This window comes from Gymnoscopelus microlampas, assembly GCF_963454915.1.
Source record: "Gymnoscopelus microlampas genome assembly, chromosome: 19".
Lineage (NCBI taxonomy): Eukaryota > Metazoa > Chordata > Actinopteri > Myctophiformes > Myctophidae > Gymnoscopelus > Gymnoscopelus microlampas.
In genome coordinates, this window is record NC_139956.1 from 17,867,443 (window position 1) to 17,892,442 (window position 25,000).

A 25,000-nucleotide genomic window follows, 5' to 3' on the forward strand; every position below is an offset into this window, starting at 1 on the left:
CAATAGTACAGTATGTGACGTTTTATTGTTTGATTGAATGCCTAATAATTGCCTGTTTTTTTTCAGTAAGATTGGGCTGGACCATATCAGGATAGCTGGGGGGTGGAAGGGGTTATGATGTGCTGGTGTGATTGGTAAATGATGTTGTAGTGTGAAGAAGGAATTATTGAATAACCTGCGTAGTTCATGAGAATACTTGTGTGTTTTAAGGCTATTTATGTATATGTATTTATTGTATGTTTAGTTAGGTATTGATTATGTTTTAGAACACCCCTGTGAATGGTGCAGTAAAATGGTATAGTCCAGGCTCATTAGCCCCAGCTGGGTATAAAAGGCTGCTGCAGATGCGTAGCAAGAGAGCTGAGGGTGAGAAGCTGGCCACCTCTATGTTTGGGTGCTTCAGCCCATGTCCTTGTATTGTTAAAGGTTGGTGAATAAATATGCCAATTTGTTAAACCCTACTCAAGGCCTCTGTACTGCTTCCAGCCGCTAAGACGGCGGCAGTGGGGCGGCAGTGGCTCAGGGGTAGAGTGGCCGGGTAGAATGAACTGGAAAACCGCAAGGTTCCCAGTTCGATCCCGGGCTGGGGCACTCCCCTAGAGTTAGTGTCGAAGTGTCCTTGAGCAAGGCGCTGAACCCCTAATTGCTCCCGATGCGCAGGTTGGTGCCTTGCATGGTTTCCTCCGCCATCGGTGTATGAATGTGTGTGTGAATGGGTTAATGGCACAATCAATGTAAAGCGCTTCGGATAGAAGCGCTATATAAATGCACCATTTACCATTTAAGACGGTCCTCCTCGCACCCATGCTGAAAGAAACATGAGTACAATACAGTAACGGTATTTTTCTGTGGTCAAATATAGGACATTTCTCATCCCCAAATGAATGCTCCGCTACAGACGAGAACCACTTGATTAGATGCTGCTGTTGCAGTTTTGAGTTTTGAATCTACCACCATGAGACTGTGACACTGTGTGTCATGGTTCCTGGAGCGTTACGACCGTTTGTTATGTTATGACAATTATTCCCTCTAATGGTTGAATGTTTATTATTCTCTCTCTGATGGCTTTGGAAAACATGTCAGCTGCCTTAACACTACTGCGATATGGGCCAATATTTCTCTACGGGGCCCATCCACAATCAGATATCTGGCTATGCGCATGCATGGTTCAGGCAGAGAGCTTTTGTTTTGTAAGAGATCTTTTTGAAACATGCAGTGAATACAGACTGGAGTAGGAAGAGGCTGAAGCTGTTTGGGAAGACATTTGGCAGCTTGAGACCTTGAGACCTTGGTAGGGTACTTAAATACACTTTTGAGGTATTTCCAATTTTCTGTACTTTTACTTCTACTCCACTACATCGCAGAGGCTTTTACTCCACTATTATTTGAAAACTTGAGTTACTAGTTACTTTGTAGATTTTGATTATTATTACAAAACATACATCAACCACTTCAGCCCGACAAGTTCACAATGCGTTGTGATGTGAAACCTTGAGAGCTTGTAGATCTGCTATTTTCAAAAGATTTTTATACATTTGAAAACTTGTGAAATGGGAACAGTCTGCATTATGAGTACTTTCGGTACTCTAAAATACATTTTGATGCCAATACTTTTGTACTTTTACTCAAGTACAGTACATTTTGAATTCTGGACTTTCATGTGTTACTTGTAACAGAGCATTTCTAATTTGCAGTATTGATACTTTTACTTTAGTAAGAAATGTACTTTTTCCACTGCTGTTGGTTGGCGATGCAGACTGGGCCAGGGGCCTATGGTGTGGGTTAATCTTTTTGGAGGTTTTCCACCCAGCCGGCCTAGATATTTCCAGTAGCCAGGGGGGGGCTTCTGGTCTTTTTGCAATGCCACGGTTGGGGTCTTATCCTCAAAAACATGCATAGAGGGGGTTAAATGAATCTGGGAGAGATGCAGACACCTCCCCCACATTAATCTGTGATGGTTTTATAAACCATGGCGTTATGTTCCCCCCGGTGCTGCAGCTGTTGGGCACAAACTCAGTCAGTGATGAAAATCCAGAGTGACGATGGTGTTCGCGCCTTGCTGTACAGCCGTTCTCACTTTGTAGTGCAATGCCTGTACTATTTACAGTGCATGCATCATGTACTATACCATACGGCAGTGGTTTTCAATCCTTTTCATATCAAGGTCCATTATTTATTCGGCATTTGAGCCACGGACCACCGTTCGACGAGATTTAGCCTCTCAGGCCCAAGACTTGGAGTATGTTATCGTCGGATACGATTTTGTCCTCAATTCCATGCTGTATCGATGTTGGTACCAATAGAGATAACAGGTCAACGTTGATCAAAAATAACAATTCCTCTATTCTCTAATAGTGTAGACTTCTTGTAAATTAAGTGATGCAGATGTTTAACATTAAAGTAACTCTTGAGAGAGTAAAATGAAACCAAATGGACCCGTCAGGGTCCATTTGGTTTCATTTTACACTCAAGAGTTAAAGATCTAATAAGGGTCCATCTGGTTACCAACTCTCCATCATTTAGCTGGGGACCACCTGAAATCCCCTCGAGGACCACTGGTGGTCCCCGGACCACTGGTTGAGAACCACTGCCATACGCTATTATGTCTTTACATACTACTGTACCCCGGACACTCACCCTTTTATCCTTATATTGCACAAACACATGTGCAATTATTATTAACCAAGAGCAATTATGTTTGAATATATTTTTATATGTTTGATATAGTGATTTATTATTTTTGTGAATATGAGAGAACAGCCTTGTTTTGCATGTCCTATTGGTTGATTAGAGAACTAACTGTGCATGCTTAACCAATCTGAACCTACACAGCTGTAGTTTATTATGACTGATTGAGTGGAATGATTAGACAAGGTGTGCAGTGTTGGAAGCACACAGCTTTTTGACTGTGATCCTGAACTTTTTGACAAGAAAGTAACATTTATAATGATGTAGGCTACTTACAGTACTACCTTATAGAAGAATCCTGTAAAAGAAAGATGAGGCACGCTGCCTACTTACCTGAGAAACCTGTGAAAGGAATACCTATATGCTGAGATGAACAAATCCTGTAATGTTTGATGTACCTACCTGGAGAGTAAAACAACATCAACCTGGCATTCCTGAAGTCTGCGTAATGTGAGTTACCTGCATCATACCATATATGTGTTGGATACGAGTCAATATAATAACCTTCCACTGCACTTTGAAAACAAAGTGGTTGAATGAAGAAGCTAAGATGACATGCACAATACTGTACCTTATTGTTAACTCTAAGGATCTTGTCCCACCCTGCTGGAAAAAAACAGCATGCATGACCAGCATAATACTTGCTGGTCATACCAGTAAGACCATCTTATGTTGTGTTTTGGTGCTGGTATGCTGGACCAGTATGGGATATTGGTGCTGGTATGATAGTGTCACCAGTATGGGATGCTGGGATGTTGGTTCTGGTATGATGTGTCACCAGTTTAGGATGCTGGGATGTTAGCGCTGGTATAATGGTGTGACCATTATGGGATGCTGGTATGATGGAATGATGCTGTGACCACTATGTAAAGGGATGCTGGTTTTGGGCTGCATCCCATGCAAGTGCTAGGAATAAAGGCAATTTAAAGTTTGCGTGCATGCAATGTCGGGTGTTGGATTTACTGGGGGGATGGGGAGGAAAATGCATTTTGATATCACACCCTCTGGTCATTCACGTTTAGCACCTGTGTAGGTATGTTTTATCCCTACTTCTTGTCAGCCTGAATGAAATACATCTATTTCCTTTTGGGGAATGAAGACTGTCTGCTATATGTTTGATATTCATTTCACATTAACAATTTAATTAAACATGTGTCTTGACCATATTTAACCGTGGCATGGAAACAAATACACTTTAATTTTGTTTTATTTAAAAAATAGCATTCAGGTTTAGGTGATCTCATGGAAGTATATACTGTACTGTAGGTCTTAAGTGGTTAAGAAATGTCCCCTTTATTTTTCTTCTCCAAACTAATCCTGGTCACATGCATCTTATGCAACATCATATTGCCCTACACGTTCTCTCCCTGCACCAATGGCTCCTCTTATAACCCTTGTACTTCTCTACTTTCTCAAGTTGTAATGTGGCACATTTCACAGCCTGTCACAGAAACCACATGCTGCCGAAACCGACCCTTGCCGCGCTCCAGTTCAAAGTCGTGCTGCATGGAGAGGCCATGTCACCGCAGCAGAAATCTCCATGCATGCACTCTCTCTAGCACACACAACATGCTTACTTACTTGTTTTCTTAATTGTTTTCTTGGCACTGTATTATTGACTTGACCATTTACCCATGTCATTTAGTCCACAATCTTGCACTTTGTAAATCGCTTCGGACAAAAGCCTATAATGTAAGTTGTAATTGCACAACGCAAACAGAAAATCAGTGGTGTATAGTAACTAAGTACATTTACTCAAGCACTTACTGGAGTATTTCCAATTTGCAATACTTTTACTTCTACTCCACTACATCTCAGAGGCAAATAGTATACTTTTAGTCCACTACAGTTATTTGAAAACTTTACTAGTTATTTTGTCGATTTTGATTATTATTACAAAAGATACATAACCCACTTCAGCCCTATATACATTTTGGCCAAAAAAATAGCTGATAGCAACATGTTTCTACATTTGAAAACTTGTGAAATGGGACATGGACATTCTACATAATGAGTACTTTCTACTTTGGTACTTTAAGTACATTTTGATACCAATACTTTTGTACTTTTACTCAAGTAAATTCTGAATTTCTGACTTTTACTTGTAACAGAGTATTTCTACATTGCAGTATTGATACTTTTACTTGAGTAAAAAAGTGCTTTTTCCACCACTGCAGAAAATATACATGATGCACACGAACATTGTGCGTATTCAATCTTACTTCTCATGAGCGTACGCACGCACTTTTTGTGCGCACTGTGCGGGACACACATACACCTGCACAGAAGTTGCTGAGGAGCGACAGTCCATCCTCAAACAGCGGGTACAGCAGCCTGTCTGCTCTGATTGATAGGATTATAGGATGCCGTGTGGATTGTGCTGCCTCTTCTGGGTTAGTGTATCAGACCTCTACGGATTGATCCACAGTCCAGACACAGGAGAGCTGCTCACTGGCCCGCGTTTAACCACTTGAACCCCAAGTTTAGGGGGAACATTCGGCAGAAATGGCCGATCTACAAGCTCACAACGCATTGTGGTGGCTATTTCTGGGCGAAGAGATTTTGGTGAAGAAATAAACAAGTGCAGACCTAGTACAGAGTCGACTCCAAGTCCGTTTCACTAGAGGGTTTAAGTGATAAATGTTACCCACAGATAATTAACCACTTAAACCCTATACTTAGCTGACCAGGGCTATATGTTTTCCCTATATCTTCACCGACAGTAGCTGATCTACAAGGTCGCATTGTGAGTTTGTAGATCTGCAATTTTCACTGAACGTTCGCCCCCAGAATAGGGACGCTAGGGTTCATAAAATAGACTTCAACTCAAAATGTAGCTAGACTGAAACCTCTATTTACCTACATTACAGTGCCAGCAATATCAATCATTTTCTTCGTCCTTTTTAACATTCATTGTCAATACCTTCCTTTTTGAACTGGATATGAGATCTATTTTTACCTCGAGGGAGTTGACAGTTCTGGAATATTGAATGAAAAACAATACCCACTTTCTGACCTGAGGCAACTGAATCGACTGACCCTGCTGGAGCGTCTGTCGGATAAATTGGAGGACAACGGCATATGGTCTGCATTTCTGTTGCACCTTTTATCCAAAGCGCTTCACAGTGTGCGTTAATTGACCAAATTTGTCAATTGAGATATTTCATTATACTTTGTGTTATCCTGGGTAGGATTTGTATTGCGTAAAGGACCCAGGGGAAAATAGTAGATCGACAGGTTGTGAGCTTATCGAGCTTAGGCTTTCCCCACAATAACGGAAAACTGAAAAGGCACTAGCATAGACCATAACAATAATGGGGTTTAAATGGTTAATACAGTCAAATAATTATATTGCAGAATGGTAGATCGATGCCTCAAGTCTCCAGCATTATCTGACTCTTGCAGCGTTGAGGCAGTGAGTCGTATTTACGGGGCATCAGGGCACTGACTCATATCAATGGGAGTTCGAGATGCCCCGCGGTCACAGTGACCTTGCTGCCCCACCACCTCACTGACCCGGCTCATTTTTTCACCCTTCTGCTCTGCCTCTGTCCTGTCAAAACCTTTTTTAGCTTTGTTGAGATTCCTGAATTGTTATTGGGCAAGTGAAATGCTGTGCACACACACAACCACACGCACACAGGCACTGCTGACCGCCCCGGTTTTCACAACAGCTGAGTTTGGGATAATAGCATTTTTCAATTACCACCTTTCATGAACATACACACACATACAGCAGCAATAACAACTATAACCCATGCACACACGCACACCCGTGCATATGATTCATGGTGGTCTATTTTTACAGAGCCACATATCTTCATTTTAGCAGCGGCCGTGCGCTCAGAAGGGGTTCAATAAAGTGTCTCTTTGATAAGCAGGCTATTATTTTTACTTTCCTCCAGCACGATATTTAAAGTATAGTATGTGCATTCAAATAAAATGTGTGTATTACGCTGGAACGTGTGTGAGAGCTAGTCAACTATGAGAGAGGGACACGCACACACACACACACACACACACACACACACACACACACACACACACACACACACACACACACACACACACACACACACACACACACACACACACACACACACACACACACACACTAGTAAACTTGAAACACAGAGACAGAGAGAGATGGTGTGTGTGTGCTTGTTCGAGCTTGTGCGTGCGTGCCCGTGAGTGTGTGGCCGACACGCTGGGTGGGGATTAGGATTGGGACTGTAATTCTGCAGCTGCTATTTCGGTGTGTGTGTGTCTCCCCCCCAAGAGTCCTTATTCTGTCACTGGGGTATAGAGGGGGAGATGGGGGTTAATAGTTGGTAACTTTACCCTTGTTGAAAGGACACACGTGCATTCACAAGCTGGGGGTGGAAACCTTGTATGTCCAAAACCGTTACTTCTCAGGAAATGGAACAAAAACTGTAGAGAAATAATGAAAATAGCCGGTCTACAAGCATGCATCGCGAGGTGTCGTGAGCTGGTATATCGGCTATTTTCACTACTTAACCCATTCAATCCAGGAACGCATCTGTGTAAAAAAAAAAGACGATATACAAGCTCAAGCGCTATGACCTTGTAGATCTGCTATTTTTTTAAAAGCTTGAACATTTGTGCACATTTTGAATATATATATATTTTTAAAAAAATGTTTAACTCAAACATTTGCTTCTGGAGGTCCTTGGAACAAAAATATTTTGCAAACGTTCGCTTTAAAAATACATTATGTTCAAAGATTTGCACTGACTTTCACGAGCCCGTTTTGCAAGCTCATAGCTATGAGCTTGTATATCTAGCCTACTATTTTTTAATAGCCAAAGAAATCTAAAATGACACCTGACAGATGCGTTCCCGGATTGAATGGATTACAAAAATGTATTGAAATATGGAGATACAAGGTTTATGCCCAACAGAGACGAGATGTTTCAGAATAGAAAAGACACGTCGCATCCACTGTTGTGGAAAATTAACTGTGACCGACCTAACAGTACAGTACCGCCCCTTGATGTATACAGTGTACCTTTTTTTTTTCATTAGCTCCTTTTAAAATATTTACCCTGTGTTTCTTTTATGGACCTGCTGGTGGGTTATTGAAGACACATTTTCTTTGCTGTTATCAGTGTGACAGGCTATACTTTACAGCTATTGGAGCTGTAACTCCTCTGGGTTTGTTATGATAGCCAGGGTCTACAGTAAATAGCACCCGGGCTGTCTCCGCATTATTATCGCCGCTGTCCCAGCTATTGATGCTTTCACCGAATGGATGGCGTTCATATACTCTTATTGAACTGTGTGTGTGTGTGTGTGTGTGTGTGTGTGTGTGTGTGTGTGTGTGTGTGTGTGTGTGTGTGTGTGTGTGTGTGTGTGTGTGTGTGTGTGTGTGTGTGTGTGTGTGTGTGTGTGTGTGTGTGTGTGTGTGTGTGTGTGTGTGTGTGTGTGTGTGCACACGCGTGCACATGTGCAATATATGTTATATATATATGTTATTTATTTATAAGGCCTTGTGTGGTAAGCTTCCTCTGTACCTATCTTCGCTTTTAGAGCCAAAAGTTACTGGACATGCAACGCGTTCGCAATCACACATTAGATATACAAGTCCACGGAAGAACAGTGAACAAGGAAAGACTGCTTTCATGTATTATGCTCCACACAAATGGAACAAACTTCAGGACTCTCTGAAACTGGAGCGATTGGTCTCAGTAGAAACATTTAGGGTACTTCTTGAGGACACATTGCATAGTAACTGCTCCTGTTTCATGTAACACTATATTTATTTGTATCTGTGATGATCGTAATTTGATTCAAATGTTTGTTATGGTTTTTCATTATGTATGTATTTCATTGTTTTAATTGCTGTTATCAGGGTGTCCTTGAAAAAGAGAGCTTTGCTCTCAATGGTCTCCCCTGAATTAATAAAGGAAAGAAAGAAAGAAAAAGATATGTGTGCATGTGTGAGAGACACAAAGACAGAACAATATAGAGAGCGAGAGAGACTGAATGTCAGTGTACACACGTTTGATTTCTTGACTGCTGGCACTGTGTGTGTACGTGCATGCATACATACGTGTATGCACGTGTGTGTGTGTGTGTGTGTGGGGGCGTGGGGGGTGTGTTTGCCATTGGCGCAGAGGGATGCCAGGGTTGAGATTGAAATAAGGTGTGTGTGTGTGTGTGTGGTTTCAAGGTGACTTCCAGTAATCTAGATGGGTTGAACCTCCTGAGGAGACGGGGCGTGTAACCTCATATGTCACGAACAAATACTGGTGTGTGTGTGTGTGTGTGTGTGTGTGTGTGTGTGTGTGTGTGTGTGTGTGTGTGTGTGTGTGTGTGTGTGTGTGTGTGTGTGTGTGTGTGTGTGTGTGTGTGTGTGTGTGTGTGTGTGTGTGTGTGTGTGTGTGTGTGTGTGTGTGTGTGTGTGAGAGCGCATGAGTGTGTGTGTGTGTGTGTGTGTGTGTTTGAGAGCGCATGAGTGTGTGTGTGTGTGTGTGTGTGTGTTTGAGAGAGAGAGCTCTCTGTTTTCCCATACTTGGTTGGCACGAGGTCTGTTGTATGCATCAGGGTGTGCCTGTTAGGTAGATAATGTAACCGTGTAGTTATGTCTTTTGATTGATTGATTGATTGATAGATTGATATCTTTATTGATCATGAAATAGAAACATGTTTCACTGTCACATGTAACATATATCTGACCCAGCATGATCAAAAGGATAACGCAAAAAAAAGCTTACAGCTTGTTTCCATTGCGGTCCTCTCAGTATGAGGTGTGTGTGCATGTGTGTGTGTGTGTGTGTGTGTGTGTGTGTGTGTGTGTGTGTGTGTGTGTGTGTGATGTTGTGTATAGTGTGGTGCTGTTGCATGAGATGTTTAGAGTTCATGATGTGAGCGAGTCTCTGAGTGAATGCCTGGGTGTACCTGCCACTCAAAGTGTGTGTGTGTGTGTGTGCGCAATGTATAATGAATGTTACATTAATTATACATTGCATCCACTACTAGACCTTGTATTACTATAAATACAGTAGCTCTCTGACCCCACACACACAGACTCCAGTCAAGGAGACTGTATTATACCACATGTACTGTATGCATTATTGAAAAACAACAACAATGCCCTGATTGTCCTCTTTGAACGTGCAAGCCCTGGGTTTGAACAATTATACAACAAAAGGTGATTCAAGGTGATTTGCTACAATCATTAAAAGTTACGAGGAATTTGGGAAGAAACACCAACAGTTGCTCTCAGTTGTTGTTTTTTGTTGTTTTTTTGGGGGGGACTCAATTTGCTGCATGGCAAGAACGAAGATTAAAATTAATGAGAAGCAATCACCCTTGGCAATGGGCCTAACAGCAACCATGACACACACACACACACACACACACACACACACACACACACACACACACACACACACACACACACACACACACAGACACAGACACAGACACACACACACACACACACACACACGTTTGTATTACTATACTTGTGAGGACATCAACAATTTAGGACAGCAATTTTATGTTTGCCATTTAAAAAATATATATATATTTTGCCATTTTTAACCGTAAGCCTAAAGCCGAAAAACAGCAGATCTACAAGCTCACAACGCGTCGCACTGCGACGCGTTGTGAGCTTATAGATCAGCTGTTTTTCGGTGCATGACACTGGCGCGCAACTAAGTATAAATCATGTTGAACTCTAATTCTGATCCCTAAACCTAACCTCTAAGACACCTAAGTGTCTAATCCTGACCTGAATGTTTTTCTAATTGTACGTATCTCTAAAAAATATATTTTTAACTATAAAACAACCATTTGATTTCTTCAAATTCTACTATACTTGGTCCTCGCAAGTATAGTAATACAAACACACACACACACACACACACACACACACACACACACACACACACACACACACACACACACACACACACACACACACACACATCAATACCGTACGATGATCCATAGCCTCCCAGTCATTAATACATAATTCCATTATATGACACGCTGTAATGTGCTATTATTACTTGTTGATTTCATTCTTCATTTTGCTCAAAAGAAAATGGAGTCAGCAAGGCCGTTTCCAACGCACATTAGACTCACTCATTAGACTCGCCGGCAAACAGTACTGTATGTTCTAATAAGAGCTATTCATAACAATTACAACAGTAACACACATGCGTGTCTTCTTCATTATCTTGATTATCTTTTAGACCTAGTTGCACAATGAGCAGGGAATATTGGCATTCATTTCAGGGACGATTAAAATACATCATACTTCATTAAAATGCTGAGAGGGTAACATTGTAAAATTGGTATAGCGTAGGGCTTTCCCCTCCCTCTCAATGTCAGCGTAACTCAGCGATTCCCAGACTCTTCTGGACCAGGGCCCACTCGAAGATCTGGAAAGCATTTTCAGAGCACGTTTAATTTAATGATCAATCGATGGCTTGTGTTTCAGCTTGATCATACGACTGCGTCGCACCAAAGCATCCGAAGTAGCAGATCCACAAGCTCGAAACGCGGTGCGAAGCGACGCGTTTTGAGCTTGTAGATCTGCTATTTTTTGCTATTTTTGAATATGAATCCTGAAAAGTAAGGTTTTGGACATGAGATTTCCACACGACAGAGACGATATACAGTATACAATACTTAAAGTCCCTATTTATTTTTTATCACAACGAAAACATTTTTTTCAAGGTTTTAAAGAAAAATGAATACATTTGTTTTTTATATATCTTTTTATTAATATTATTTTTATTTGGGGGGGCCCGCTTGGAATACCCTCCCCGGCCCACAGGTTGGGCCATACTGGCGCATAGGGCTTTCCCCTCCCTCTAAATGTCAGGGTAACTAATTAAGTGCTACATCTTGAGGATGACATCAGTGCTCCGCTGATGTAAGAAAATGGACTGGCAGCCAGTGCAGTCAGTGCCCACTTCCTCTCTCTCTCTCTCTCTCTCTCGGGAGCGGCTGTTGTCATTTTGGAGAGTGCTGCTGTGCATTGGGGGATGGAAGTGAGTGGCACTTAGCCAGACTCCACTCCTTAATACACTGACTAGGTCCAATCTCCCATTCCATTGACATTCACCAAGCAGAGGGAAAGGTATTTAACCCATGCATTTACAGTGCATCTCTGTCTCTTGTTTTAAAAATATAAAGCCTGATTTATACTTTGTCGTATGACGGCTTTGCGGGTTGAAAAACGGTGATCTGTAAGTTGTGAGCTTATAGATCGCCTGATGCCAGTCCACAACGCCCTTGTAGGATGACGCATAAATTAGGCAGTATGCTATAACAGAGGAAGGGAATGAGCGCCAAGATGCAGTCTAATAAGGACACTGTGTGAGCATTCATTTACTGTATATATCAACATGTTTTTCTTCTCTGACGAGATTACACTTTTATTGCCAGATTTCACTGAAATTCTTCTTGTATCTGAAGCCATGCTCCATTTCACAAATACTGTAGGGAGACAGAAACACATTAATACGGTAAAAAATTAACAACACAGACAGATGTAGTACATCATGTTCTTTGAGACACACATACGGGTATTTGGGGCCGAGGCCAAACTTGTGGTGCAAACAATGGGTAACAGTGTTGCGTTTATGAGACGGATTGTATGCAGTGACATCTATTTCTGTCCTTTTGCAAAACTATGGTTATGTATTGTTTTTGTTTTTTTTGGTTGTCTATTGTAATAGAGGGGCCTGCAACAACTACCGTCAACTTCACATCTTCTGAGGTATTACGGCCTTGTATGCTGATATGCTTTTGCACTGTACTGTATACATGTGCCAAAGCTGCAGCTTGGTCCTGGTTTGGTTCTGTTTCTTGTGACTCTTTTTGTTCTTGTCTTTGTGCTGTTGTTTATTGTGTTGTCTTGTATGTGAGAGGAAGCACCAAGACAATTTCCTATCAAACTTGTTTTGAAATGGCAAATAAATACTTGAACTTTGAACTTTATGGGTTGTTTAAACTGTTTGTACCTTATTTTTGAAACGGCAAAAGGGCTGTTAATAAGTTTAGTATTGTTAGTTATGTATTGTTTTTATTGTTGTGTATTATGGAGCACCCCCAACCTATGTTTTTCACAGTGCATGTACTCATGCATCAACAATAAATCAAAAACAAAACGGAAAATGGGATGTATAAGTTCGCCAGCCACGAAAAAGGCGTCAAAGCAATGCAAGCAATTTTGTCTGCACCTCCAATAGGGTTGATTCCCTTCACCTATTTGCACTGAGAGTGTGACGTCACTGTTGCTAAAATAATGTTATCGTTTGTTATAAATCATAAACAGGTTCCCATCCTAATTGTACTGGCCCTCATTGCATCAGCCCCATAACCCAGTTCCACAATGACTTTGGATTTAATGTGAGCACACTGTATCTATTTAATGTGACACGCTGTATTTTCCCCAACATTATGCTAATGCAGGGCTAAAGATTAATCAGAAACACCCTGTAAAGCTTCCGCTAAGCTAAGTCACAGCGCACATTTTATGAGCCTGAAAGTGTGGATTTGAGCATGCAGACACATCTGAAATAAGTTAAGACCAATGAAAGTCGGGACTTTATAAATACATTTTAATCAGCTTTTTAAAACTTGACATGAGCCATGACATAGATAACCGAGTGTCACTTCTGTTAAACAGCGTTCGGCTTTAAAGTCACTAAGCAATTATGTTTAATTTATTACTTCCTGAAAAGAATGTATAATAATTTGTATACCCGTCTCCCGCGTGGGGTTACACTACTTTTGCATTAACCATAGATTATCATGATTAGGAGTAAAACTATGAATACTTGAACAACTCTGGCTGGCAGAGAAAGTCCACAGACATGTCATAGCAGCAGCAGTGGTGCAAAGTAACTAAGTACATTTACTCAAGTACTGTACTTAAGTACAATCTTTTGGTAGTTTCACTTTACTGGAGTATTTTCAATTATTTTACTTCTACTCCACTACATCTCAGACGCAAATATTGTACTTTTACTCCACAACAATGATTTGACAATTATGGGGTGTGTAAGGGGAGAGGTGGTACCCTTGAGGGTGATACGATCACTGCTCTATTGCTGATGCTTTACAACTTGTTGATCCATAACTGGTCCTCACCAACACCCAGCTCTTGTTTATGGCTCCAAGTAGCAGAGTTTCTGCGGCCACACCACGGCAAACTGCTTCGACCGGCAGGCTAAATTGGGCAGCCAGGGGGTCTATGCCCCCCTGGTGAGAGCTTGGAGAGGAGATAGGCACCACCACTAAAAACATTGATAACAACCGCGCTACCCATCGTCTTGCCCCAGGGTGGGGGCAACACGTTTGCTACTGGGACAAGATTAACTCCAACACACAGCCTCTCAAAGAATGACACCATTATTGGGACATGGAATGTTCGCACACTGTATGCCTGTGGGAAAGTGAAGGAACTGACCCATGAACTAGACAGATATAGGTGGGATGTCCTGGGATTTACAGAGGTCAAGTGGACCAGCTGTGGTGAGACCACTACAGAAGAAAGCCGCAAGATATGATCTAGAGGAGAGGATTCTAGACACCAGCATGGAGTTGGCTTTAGCACAAACAAAAATCAAGGAAACGCCAACACCAACAAAGGATTTTCTAGGATTTTCTTTATCCAAGACTAAATGCCAAAATAGCTACAGATGCCTATGAGCACTGGGGAGGAACAGCAGGACGTTTTGGACTAGGTGAAACGAATGACAGAGGATTGAGACTTCCGGACTTCGCTAGAAGCCATAAGCGTGGCCAACACGCTGTTTCCACACAAAATCTCCTGTAGAACAACATGGCATGCACCAAATGGAAAGACCCATAACCAAATCGACTACATACTCACCCCACAAAGGTTCAGAGTCAAGCATCAACAAAGCTCAAACCAGAACTTTTCCTGGTGCGGACATTGGAAGTGACCACGATATGGTACTGTTGACGCTCAGACTTAATCTGAAGACACAAAAAAAAAACACATTAATCCAGATTTTATCAGATTTAATGTAAACAAACTGAAAGACCCACGAGGCGCAAGAATATTTGAGGAAAAAATAGGGGGAAAATTTGCAACACCTAACCTACTACGAGACATAGACTCATTGATAGACAATATGGAGGAAACACTTAAAGTAGATGATGGAAGAAAAACAATCCGTAGGTCACTGACAACATCGTAGACTTATGCGACCTTAGAGGGACCTTCAAAAAGACCAAGAAGGATGACCCAGAAGCAGCAGAACAGTACACTCTTGTGAGAAAAAAAACATCAGGAAGAGGCTGAGGATGAGTGAAAAAGCTGGGAGTGCAGAGACTGTATGGAGGAGCTATTTGGTTAATAAATCCAACTAAAAACAAAGGACTCTTTCATCATTGAATGACACTGCAGCAACACTACAGTTCAATACCTAGCCAGTAGCCAGGTATCGAACTGGGAACCTTACAGTTCTATGACAGATGCTCTACCTCATACTCTGAAAGCAGTCATTTGTTAAGCTGTAACTAATTGAATTAGTTTTTGTTACAGTCTCCCTCACCCTTTTAAACCCCTGTCTGTCTGTCTGTCTGTCTGTCTCTCTCTCTCTCTCTCTCTCTCTCTCTCTCTCTCTCTCTCTCTCTCTCTCTCTCTCTCTCTCTCTCTCTCTCTCTCTCTCTCTCTCTCTCTCTCTCTGTGTATGCAGCCCACAGATTACAGATTACTCCATAGATACAGAGTAAGGACACAGACAGTGCATTGCATAATATTGTGTTTTCCTGTTCAGCAAAACCACCTCCGCACAACACAATGTGTTTGTGCGCCTGTGTGTATCTGATTTTGTGTATTTGTGCGTGCGTGAGGTGGGTGGGTGTCTGAGACGGCGTGCCCTTTGTGTAACCCTCAATCGGCGTCTGGCCTCCAGCTCAATGCAAGTCAGGGGAGCCCCATTGGTGATCAAGGATCTATAAAAAGACTTCACCCGGACCACTGCCTAGACCCAACCTGACTCTGGGACGGCGCCCATTCGCCAGAAATAGACTGTTTGTCAATATACACATACACAAGCACAAACAGTAGGCTACACATCATTTACTCTATCTCTCGCACGCACGCACGCACGCACGCACATTGTTGTAAAGTAACTAAGTAGTACATTTACTCTGTTTTACTCTGTTCTGTACTTAAGTTCCATTTTTGAGGTATTTTCACTTTACTGGAGTATTTCCAATTTTCAGTACTTGTACTAGTCCACTCACATCTCAGAGGCAAATATTATACTTTCACTCCACTACAATTATTTTTAAACTTTCACTAGTTACTTTGTACATTTTGATCATTATAACAAAACATACATTTTATCCACTTCAACCCTATATACATTAAGGCCATTGAAAATAGCCGATCTACAAGCTCACAATGTGTCGTGCCATTGTGAGCTTGTAGATAAGCTATTTTCAAAAAAAATTAAAACTTGTGAAATGGGACATTCTGCATAACGAGTACTTTCTACTTTTGGTACTTTATATTTTGATACCAATACATTTGTACTTTTACTGATAGATTGCTTTATCATTTTACAAACACCTTAGGCTCAGATCACACATTCAAATAAACACACGCGGACAACTTTGAGATCTCAGTATTTGACTTGCCGGACAAGGAGGTGTGCTGACAGAAGTCTAATCACAACTGGTCTGCCCACCGACTCACACAAGCTTTATTACAACACAAGACATTAGGGTCGGCCCACAAAGTACTCAAAGTATCACATAGACAGGGCGGTACTTAGAAAGTACCCAAAGTAATAAGTACAAAAAGTAATCCATATCAGAGTATTCTCTCCCTGTCAGGTTAAGTACCAACAGGGGACTTGGAGAGTGGAGAACAGAGAGGAGATAACAGACCCTGTGGAATGGTCAACACCGTAACTCACATAGCCCATGTAGCCATAACATGACCACACAGTATTGCAAACTTGACACCTCGCCATTCCTCACTCCCAAGTCCTACACATATTAAAATGAATATACTCATATATCAAATTAAATGAACACATTAACAAAATGAATACACATTAACCCAATTACTTTATGTCAGCATACTAAACTTAAAAATCGGTTCCTACATTCCCTCCTTTTATTCATTTTTAATCTTCATATCAGGATCTTTATTAATCAAATCGCACAGTGGCCTTGGCTCTAAATCATTTATTCTGCGTCATCTTTGTCATGCAGGGCTCGAAGTGATATTATATCGTCATCCTTGAAATCCCTATCACTCAAAGCAACCGCAGCATATGTTTGAATAAACGCCAGCAACCATACGTTGCACTACGGTTTTGAGGCAGGGAACAGCACAGACACATAGAACGCAGAACAGCAGCATAGCACAAAGAAGCATAGTAGCCTACCGAGTTCACACAGAGCTTGAATCCACCCTCCCATTAGCGGTCAACGAGGGTCCATCTATTTTGAAGGGTCATTAAACGTAGCTGGCTTATCTCACTGTTCTGGGCAGCATTAGGATATGGCTTCGCAGAGATAATGTACGTGGGGTCTAAGATTCAAACTAACGAGCACACCCCTGCCCAATCTGCAGGTAGCTTTAAGTGTGCCTTCATTCCGCACAGCCAGAATACATTATCTAACGGGTATGTTCCATTCTTAGCGATCATAGACGCATCACTCACACATTCACATCGGTTAGCTGTATTATTGCCTTTCTTGTCCATTTCTACCCATGGGAACGTTTTACCATTGAGATTGTATTCTTCACAGCCAGCATACTTTACAGTGGTGTTCATTGATCTGACCCATATAGACAGAACTGGAGCATAACATGTGGGAAACACCACATTTGGATTCAGATGGACATACGGACGTATAAGTGTACTTGTCATTTGTATTCGAACTCACTGTAGGTTTCACACGGCAGATAGCTTCTATCACGCATATTGATTACAGTATCATTTAGCCAAGGCACACTGGTGAGAAGCAACTGGAGACATTGATATTCACGAACAGTCAGTGGAACAGCATGGAAAGTAGGGTGTGTAGCAGACGGGGGCATGTGTGTACAGACATAACAATCATCATTATCATTAGCTTTGGCGATTCCGTGAGCATGGTGTACCAGGCATTAAGGTGTAGTCGATGAGGAACCTTTTTGTCAGCATTCCTCCTTGTCCTGCGAGTCAATTTAATAATAGAAATACATGATACAGTCATAGAAAAAATATACATGGAAAATATAAAAATAAAAACCACAACCGAAGTCCACTGGTGCTTCAATGTTCTTTCTAAGTGCAACAAGGATTTGTGAGTGGGGGTAAGAAATCTTCTTCCAACCTTAGATCTGACCCAGCTCTAAACGCTAGGCCCCATCTTTCCGCTGGGTGCTACCTCATCGCTTAATGTTCGACAGTGTCCGCACCAGGTTGTGTGACTTTTGTGGATTCACGTAGCACGTTCCTTGATCTTTATGGCAGTTGGCGTGGCAACCAGAACCTTGTAGGGACCATCGCACCTCGGAGTATTCCTTGATGGCTTTTAGCAGGACGAGGTCACCAGGCTCCAATCCTGATTGTACCTGCGGAGAGAGAGGAATTCTGACAGATTATTGGCACTTTGACAAGAGACCAATCAGCCAGCTTTTCCCTCCATCTACATCTTGTACTTCCTGAATTACGTTATCTTCCTTGATTGGGAGTCTAAACTCTTTACCATTAACAATTTCAAAAGGATTTGGGCCCTGTAATTTCTTCAACCTTAATTTTACAGTGTCATTCAACTTCTCACTAAACAACAATTGTCATGCAAAACTGTTTAGTATAATTTTTATTTTTGAAAATTGTAAGTGTTAATTTGTTGGTGTGGAAATGCTGCTTAATAGGTGTACCTTGGTGTACCTTCCCTCCTGTTTAGCCATGACCATACATGGTCATGTCTAATTATACTTCAATTAATTAAGAACAGCACCATCACGGAGCCACTATAATGATTAACAAATTATCTTACTTCAAATATAAGTCTTAAACCTACTTGAAACACTTTCAATTCAATAATAACTATTCACTTATACAATGCTTGCACGCTTAAGATTTAGGGGATAAGACAAGGTTTTTCATTAATGATCACATAATGAGAAATAATAGAATGTCAATTGATTATGGTCTATAATGATAGATACGATTGCGGATAATGTCAAAAACCTATGTATAGGACAAAAGATCACTATCACCCTCATATCAATTATTTTCAACTTGTGAGTGGCGGCCGTAGCCCTCAACCGGGTATATCATTAATATGGTCAGTATCAATTGACAATTCATCTACAAAAACCTCAGGTCTTCTGTTCTAAGGAACTGGTGTGGTGCTTATCACGTAAAAACTAAGTGAGAAATGGGGCCTGAGACACTGGAGGCAGTCATAACAAATGAAAGATAAGTCTCATGGGAACAAATGTTTAACTTCCTTGATAGTTAACACTTGCATAGGGGCATTGTTTCTCTTTCCTTCTCATGCTTTCACTTGTCCTAGTTACTTAGTTACTTAAGTAAATATACCAGCCACAACTTGAGTAGAAATACTCTCCAGGCAAAGTGACGGGCCCATGTGCACCGTATCTATATGGAATGCACTACTTAGCCAGTGGGGCTCGTAAATTTAGGTACCCCCACTCTAAGTGCTTTAACACATTCCTCACGTGTAGAGGATGCAGCATAAGTGATGACCTGAGACGAAACTAGGGGAGTGATTATTATTTACTTCAAATAATACTTAAGGTTACATCTTTATCAGACAATTACTATAATGATAACATCACACTTGTGCAATATTTAACTTCTTCATCATTAAATATTTCTGAAAATCAACAACTGATCTGCAGCTTGTAGATTTCGCTTAAGTCTTTTAAATACTATTATGGTGGTGTAAGTCAACACTACAAACGTCATGGCTTTATTATATTCACTTATTTAGCAGCTAGTTAAGACACACATGTCACTTACAAAAATAGAACTATCTTGGCCTGTCATTTACTCTATTTTAGACCTATGATAATCAAAAACAAAAATTGATTGAATATAGTTTTAATAAAACTGCTCCCTTATCTTCCCAAAGCTTGTGAGCTACTCCAGGCATAATGGAGTGACCAATGACCCTGCAGTGTCATTCGCCGCATCCATGATCCAGAAAGCCGCACACAAACTTTGGGCTATACAGTAACATGTGATACTCAACAGAGGTGCAGTTTAACCTGTCTTAATATTCACTTAAGTCACTCAAACCTCCCCTTACTGTAACAATGTACTTAATAACCATTAAGTGACGGCCTGTGCTTCTTTGATCAAGGCGGTTAGAGCAAAAACCTAAGGGCCTTAAATTAGTGCAATGTTCTTGCCACAGAACAGAAATCATAAAAACATCTTTAACATCATGTGTCCAGGGGGTGTACTTGTACATCAAACCTCGCTCACACTAAGGAAACAGGAGATAGGCTCCTCCCCTATGGGCCTCATACTGTTGCTGGGCAAGGCTTACTTAACTAGGTAGACACTTTGTATCTTGTTGAAAATGTAACAAAAACAAGGGGCAATTTAACAGTAGCATTACTATGGTAAAAACTAGTCCCCGCTTCTCTCTCACGTTACACAGCCGGGCCTTCACTACCACCGGCACACACACACCCGCACGCACACATAGCCGCTTAAGTCTTTCGGACCTCCCCACTCCTGTGCCTCCTGCACCGGGACGCAGTCCTAGGCTAGACCCCTTTCCACTTGAGGTCTACACCCAGGTCACCCTGGATAGAGAATTCAAGTCTCCTGCTTCCCGGCGTCTTCTTTTCAAAGCCCACCGATCACAGGAGCATCACTCGCTTAGTAACTGTTGCACAAGCGGCGGTCGCTTTGAGCTTGTGATGGCCTGACTGTACATTGAGCCGAGCACGACGGCCAAGCATACCTTCCAAAGGCATCGCATGGTCTTAATGTCACCTGTGACCCGACCGGCCGGTGACCCAGTCGATAGCGACCCCTTACCCGTTGGCGTGGTTGGCGCCCCAGGCAGGAAACCGACGGTCTTGTCCTGGCCCCGCTTGGCTACGGGAACCAGAATATTAACCGTTTTCACCAGCCTTGCCTTTTCACAGAGGCCGTCCCTCAAGACTGCACCTTCTGCTAGGTGTGGACTGTCGTCCACCTACCACGCAGTGCCTGACACATCACAACATTTACAAAACCCACAGGTGACACTTCAACGCTCTGACTTTCAAAATGTTGCCATGTGCGACACCCACGCAGACTAGACGGTTGTTTACACAGACAGGATGTTGATTCATCCTTGACAGAACACGGGGGCCTTTCAGTCACTCCCCAGCACTATATGTGGTATTTAACGTGCTCTGGGAGCCTTGCGACCCCGCTGCCGCCTGTTGTGCGCAGGGATTGGGGAGCCTAACCCCCTAACCTACGCACACACACACACGTGCACACACAGCATGCACACACACACGTGCACACACACACACACACACACACAGCACGCGGTGTCACACACACACACACACACACACACACACACACACACACACACACACACACACACACACACACACACACACACACACACACACACACACACACACACACACACACACACACACAGTGTCACACACACACACAGTGTCACACACACACACACACACACACACACACACACACACACAGTGTCACACACACACACAGTGTCACACACACACACACACACACACACACACACACACACACACACACACACACACACACACACACACACAGTGTCACACACACACACACACACAGTGTCACACACACACACACACACACACACACACACACACACACACACACACTTGTATTCCTATACTCGTGAGGACATACACAGACACTGAAAACACACACACACACACACACACAGCACCACACAGCAACCCTATTGGTTGGTATTTAAGTACAGTACTTGAGTAAATGTACTCAATTACTTTCCAACACCACACACACTTCTCTCTCAAGCAGTCGCTATCTCTCTCTCTGCTTGTACTGGGGCATTCACACAGACCACAAAAAGTACTTTTACTCTCAGGGATTTTACTCATTCACTCATTCACTCATACTCACTCTCACAGGCATCTACACAGAAACACACAACACTCAATGGGGGCCCCACACAATCAAACTGTACTTTCACTCTCACATTTACACTATAATGATTCACACAGAATCTTTCCTATATTTCAGTACTTCAGGTAGTTCACACAGAATCTCACACCTTTCACATGTACTTCAGGTGTTCACACAGAATTTCACACCTTTCACATAATGATTCACACAGAATCTTTCAGGTAGCTAACCTGATTCACACAGAATCACACAGAATCACATGTACTTCAGGTGTTCACACAGAATTTCACACCTTTCACATAATGATTCACACAGAATCTTTCAGGTAGTCACACAGATCTCACCTGCCTCAGGTAGTCACACAGATCTAACCTGATTCCTATAATGATTCACACAGAATCTTTCAGGTAGTCACACAGATCTAACCTGCTCAGAATCTCACCTCATGTCTCCACTTGAGACTCCTTCCTCTTATGTCTTCTATATCAGTGGGCACTTTACCATTATGTGGGTGAAACCTGAATTATGTGTGGTTATTATGATGTTCAGTTCAATGTGTAGAAATTATTTAACCACTATTAATATCTTGTTCTTATCGTAACTAAGTGTATTTCGAGGGTTTATTTAATGCATCGCTGTATACTGGACAAATGTATCACACCCTTAATTCACCAGCCCACACGACTGCCCTAGAAGACCACTACCTTTTAGTGTCTTCCAGAGGGAATTTGCAAGACCCTGTGCTTCCAATTTCCGTGACAACCACTTTACACAAAATTCACCAGTCCACGACTGCTCTGAAGGATCGCTCGTATCCAATCTAGACCGAACACCCCTTAGAATGAAATGGGGGTTATTCTAGATTTAGACTGAATATAGATACACTTAGGATCCCCTCGAGGGAATTGTCAGACCTTGTGTCTAGCTTCCCAACCCCTGTGACTTTCACTTAACTCATTCTTTTCTCAGTATACAATTGCAGAAAATAATATGCCACTCGTCATCATAACACAGCTACAGTGAATACCTCTTCCACAGAAATATCCACACTTGTCAATATCATACACAAATAATATTAACCACCAAAAGTGTCCACACAAGGAGCACACACCAAATATGTCCACACTAGGACCACCAAAAGTGTCCACACAAGGAGCACTAAATATGTCCACACTAGGACCCTTATCCTAACCACATGTTAGGCACATTTGTCAACATTACACTTGAGTAATATTCAAGAATGATCCACACTAGGATCAACTTACGTGTATGTTTATAGGTGTGTAATCAGGTTCAAATGCCGTCGGCCGTTCCTTGAAGATAAGATGTCAGACGAGATGACCACCGGCCTGGAGCCGAATTCAACGCTCCAGGATTTTTTTGCAGGATCCGGGCTACCGAGTCCTGGCTGCTTGCAGACTTTTCCGGCGTCGTCTTCCTTCTTACTCTTCTTGGAACAGCTCTGACATCCGTGCTCGATTAGGACCAGTGAAATGATAGATTGCTTTATCATTTTACAAACACCTTGGGCTCAGATCACACATTCAAATAAACACACGCGGACAACTTTGAGATCTCAGTATTTGACTTGCCGGACAAGGAGGTGTGCTGACAGAAGTCTAATCACAACTGGTCTGCCCACCGACTCACACAAGCTTTATTACAACACAAGACATTAGGGTCGGCCCACAAAGTACTCAAAGTATCACATAGACAGGGCGGTACTTAGAAAGTACCCAAAGTAATAAGTACAAAAAGTAATCCATATCAGAGTATTCTCTCCCTGTCAGGTTAAGTACCAACAGGGGACTTGGAGAGTGGAGAACAGAGAGGAGATAACAGACCCTGTGGAATGGTCAACACCGTAACTCACATAGCCCATGTAGCCATAACATGACCACACAGTATTGCAAACTTGACACCTCGCCATTCCTCACTCCCAAGTCCTACACATATTAAAATGAATATACTCATATATCAAATTAAATGAACACATTAACAAAATGAATACACATTAACCCAATTACTTTATGTCAGTACTCAAGTAAGAATTCTGGATTTTTACTTGTAACAATAGTATTTCTACAATGCAGTATTGATACTTTTACTTAAGTAAAAAAATGTAGTACTTTTTCCACCACTGCGCGCGCGCACACACACACACACACACACACACACACACACACACACACACACACACACACACACACACACACACACACACACACACACACACACACACACACACACACACACACACACACACACACACACACAGTCAGCGGTGGGCATGAGTCCAGTTGCGAGGTGCTAGAAAGATTCCGGGTGATCGCACCGGGTTTTTCATAAAATTCAGCGAGGGAGAGTGGGAAATCAAGAACGAGAGAGAGACGGTGAGAGAAGGGGCGATCAATAGATTGTGAGCGGAGCAGCCCTGATGGAACTGACTGTCCAATCCAATATCTCCTCATCTGTCTGGCCGTTTGTATTTGTATTAGCCAGAGTGTTGTGTGTGCAGCGTGGGTGAAATCAAAGGTGTTTCCTGGTGGATGCATTTGCTGAGATATATACCCTCTCATCTTTTCTGACACAGAATGATCAATAGTCACTATAAGAGCCTATTATGTGCTTTAACAAATGCATGGGACCTCAACGCACATGGACTGCACGAAGCCGTGTGGTTCCCAACCTGCGGGTCGGGGCCCACTGGTGGGCCGTGAGGGTATTGCAAGGGGGCCCCCAAATTTTAATGATAACATGAAATTAAATGTGTTTTCATTCTGATACCGATAAATAGGAGCTTCAAGTTCGTTAAGTTATGTATGTTCCATGGATTAACATGTCATTAAAATAAACATGCTCTGAAAATAAACACCCAATCTGACACAGCTGGCTGCCGTGTTAAGTGGTCAGGTGGGTGGGCCTGGGCCACAAATGCTTTTGAGCTTTTCAAGTGGGCCCTGATCCAGAAAAGGTTGAAAACCACTGCACTAAACTACCCTGAGAGGCAGTGTTGCATGCATTACACATGCTTACATTACTATTAGCATTCAGCATTCATGATCGCCCAATAACTTAGGAAAGCATGCTTCTGTGTGTTTCTGTGCGTGCATGTTACAGTGAGGGGGGCGGCAGTGGCTCAG